A 4,120-nucleotide genomic window follows, 5' to 3' on the forward strand; every position below is an offset into this window, starting at 1 on the left:
ATTTGTACATGGAGTCGAGTTGATGTTAGAAAGATGTACTAGTGTTTTATTTCCATTGCGATAAACACGTTCCATACACTAAGGTGAGAGTAAAGAATGGATCAAACCCATGGTTTAACTCAGACATTTCTGATGCTATTCGTTAAAAAGATGTAGCATTGGCTAAGGCTAGAGAAACTTCTTCTAGCTCTGACTGGCAGACTTTTAGGCACCTGAGAAACCTGTGCATCAGACTTGTTAGAAGAACAAAATCAGATTACTATGTGACTAGTTTAAATGACTGTTATGGGAATCCAGCCAAATTCTGGAAAGTAGTTAAAACATTAAAGGACAATATGCACTCTACACTCCCAAATCAGATAGGGTTGGATACTGGACTCTACACTCCCAAATCAGATAGGGTTGGATACTGGACTCTACACTCCCAAATCATAGGGTTGGATACTGGACTCTACACTCCCAAATCATAGGGTTGGATACTGGACTCTACACTCCCAAATCATAGGGTTGGATACTGGACTCATTACTGATAACAATGACATTGCTAATGCCTTCAACAATCACTTCATTGCAGCAGGCAATCTTTTAGAGAAAATGTCAACCACAAATGAAGGAAGAAAAGATACATATGAAGGGATTATGCATGAGTATGTTGATGCTGGTGGTCAGGGTTTCTCTCTAAGCCTCTTCACAGAGGAGAGTTATTGATGCCTTGCTAGCCATAGACACTAAGAAAGCAACAGGGGCTGACAAACTTGACCCAGGGTTGCTGGCTGGAGCTGCACCACTTGTCTCTGGTGCTCTTACTCATATTTATAACCTCACGTTGACCTCTGAGGTCATACCTAAGATTTGGAAAACTGCCTATGTGCTGCCTCTGCACAAAGGTGGGGATACTGGTGACCTTGATAACTATCGACCAATCTCTAAGCTGTCTTGTATTAGAGTCATTGGTAAATGTACAGCTGCGCTATTTCTTGTCTGACTGTCACGCCCTGATCTGCTTCACCTGTCCTTGTGCTTGTCTCCACCCCCTCCAGGTGTCGCCCATATTCCCCATTATCCCTTGTGTATTTATACCTGTGTTCTCTGTCTGTTGCCAGTTCGTCTTGTTCGTTCAAGCTTACCAGCGTTTTTCCTGTCAGCTCCTATCGTTTCCCAGCCTCTCTTTCCTAGTCCTCCGGGTTTTGACCTTTGCCTGTCCTGACCCTGTAACCCTCCCGCCTGACCTTGCTGCCTGACCCTGAGCCTGCCGTCCTGTACCTTTGCTCCACTTCTGGATTACTGAACCCTGCCTGTCCCTGACCCTGAGTCCGCCTGCCGTTCTGCACCTTTGCCTTACCCTGGATTTGCGACCCCTGCCTGCCTTGACCTCTCTTTGCCTGCCCCTGTTGCTACAATAAACAGTGTTAAAATTTCAGTCCGGTTACTATCCGGTTACTATCACAGCCACCACACTGGTTGTAAATGATATTGTAAGAGCCTTGGATAAGAAGTTGAACTGTGTTGCTTTGTTTGTTGACCTGTCGAAGGCTTTCGATACAGTTGATCATTCTCTTCTGCCTGAGAAACTGACCTCATTGGGGTTGGCCTCAGATACATGTTTGTGGTTTCAGAATTATCTCAGTGATAGATCTCAGGCTATTATTGCAGATGGGGTACAATCAGATTTTGTCACTTTTCACAAAGGAGTCCCACAAGGTTCGATTTTTGGTCCTTTATTATTCATTATATAAATGATATCTGTAACTCAGTGAAAAAATGTAAGTTTAATTTCTATACTGATGACACAGTACTATATGCCACAGCCCCATCACTCCCTCAAGCATTTATATTCCTGCAGTCTGACTTTCAATTGCTTCAAGATGCACTTGTAGATCTTAGGCTGGTGCTTAAATCAAGTAAAACTAAGTATATGGTATTTACAATTGCAAAATGTGAACATTGCTATCCATGATGGCACTCTTTTGGAACATGTTCCCACCTATAAATACCTTGGAATTTGGTTAGATGATAATCGCTCTTTGAAAACTCATATAACTGAGCTGGTAAAGAAGCTGAAATTGAGAATTAGATTTTTTTTAATAAATCTTGTCTGTCATCACAGCACAGAAAGGAAATTGTACAGTCCACTTTTCTATCAGTGCTTGATTATGGTGATGTTATACTGTATATGCATATTATATATGCATGGATCAGCATCAGTACTGAAGACATTGGATGCAGTGTATCATGCAGCGTTGCGTTTTGTTTCTGGTGCAAACTTTTACACACATCATTGCCTTTTGTACACTTCGGGTGGCTGGGACTTCCTGAATTTTAGAAGGACCAGACACTGGTTGATATTTGTTTATAAAGCTGTCTTACAGAAACTTCCTAATTATCTTAACTCAAAAATCCAGTTGTCAAACAGTATTTATCAGACTCGGTCACAGGACATGCTAGTGCCAGAGATACCCAGGATTCACTCTGAGTTAGGCAAAACGGCATTTGAATATCATGCTCCACCTAGACTACTAGGTGATTTAATGGCCTTCCTCTTGCCTTTCAAAGATGATAGAACAAAAAATATATGTTTTTTTATTTGTATTATCTTTTACCAGATCTAATGTGTTATATTCTCCTACATTAATTTCAAATTTCCACAAAATTCAAAGTGTTTCCTTTCAAATGGTATCAAGAATATGCATATCCTTGCTTCAGGGCCTGAGCTACAGGCAGTTAGATTTGTCATTTTAGGAGAAAATTTAAAAAAAGGGTCTGATCTTTTTAAACTAGCTTCTAGACTAGAGTTTGATATGCAATACGATCTCCTCGTAATTAACAGTCAGTATTGACGAGTGTCCTGACGAGGAGGCAAACTTTTCTATCTATGCCAGGCAAAATCTGGCTTAATCAGCTCATTGTTATGGATGTATCCAAATGAATGTCAATAGAAAACAACTACTTTACTGTTATTCTGGCTGCAGAGGTTGTGACTGTGTTAGCCGTAGCTAGCTGGCTAGCTAACAAGCAAGGAATAAGAACACTGCCAGCAAGCATGGTAACGGAACATAAAGATCGAACGACTGGGTTTAGTCCATAAGTATTGAAAAGGTTGAACGAACGACTGGGTCGCGTCTCTAGCAACCAAAAGATGAAACAGTGAATTCGCTTATATAAATGAAAACATTAACTTTTTTTTCTACCGGTAAATGTGTGCTTAGTATTGCTTTCTTTGGCAAACATCGGGATAAACATCTTAAACAAACACAAGACAATACACTATGCTGTTATTCTGGCTGTAGAGGTCATGACTGTGTAGCCATAGCTAGTTGGCCAGCTAGCAGCAAGCAAAGGATAAGCACATTACCAAGCCATTAAGAACAAATGACTGAGTCGCGTCCGTAAATATCGAACTAAGACGAACAAACATCTCTAGCAACCAAAAGATGAGAAAGTATGAATTTGCTTATAAAAAAATGTAAATATCAAAAAATGTTTTATTTCTACCGGTAAATGTGTGCTTTCATATAGTTTTCTTTGGCAACTGTGGTATGAGCGCGATAAACGCCTCCATTCTGTACATTACCTTGGGAAAGTGAACTCTGCATTGTCCATTATTTCGAAGGTTATGTACAGAACGGAGGCGTTTATCCCTTACGTATAGAAGATCACAGGATAGCAGTAGAACACAGCACAGTACAGAGCACCATGACCTTAGCTTGGACTGACAGAACTAGTCAAGAGGACTGGCTCTGAGTATGGAGAGGAGGAGAGAGAGAGAGAGAGAGAGAGAGAGAGACAGAGAGAGAGAGAGAGAGAGAGACAGAGAGAGAGACAGAGAGAGAGAGAGAGAGAGAGAGAGAGAGAGAGAGAGAGAGAGAGAGAGAGAGAGAGAGAGAGAGAGAAAAAGAAAAAAGAGGAGGGCAGAAGTAGGGTTGAATATTTTCTCTCTATTTTACAAATGTTCCATCCCGAGAATAAATCACTTGTCTCCCGGGTAACCCGGTTTTTAAAGCATTATAAAGCATATAAATAGGCCTATGTGTCACGCTCTGACCGTAGAAAGCCTTTTATTCTCTATGTTGGTTAGGTCGGGGTGTGACTAGGGTGGGTTATCTAAGTTATTATATGTCTA

The sequence above is a fragment of the Salvelinus namaycush genome, unplaced genomic scaffold (assembly GCF_016432855.1).
Source record: "Salvelinus namaycush isolate Seneca unplaced genomic scaffold, SaNama_1.0 Scaffold320, whole genome shotgun sequence".
Lineage (NCBI taxonomy): Eukaryota > Metazoa > Chordata > Actinopteri > Salmoniformes > Salmonidae > Salvelinus > Salvelinus namaycush.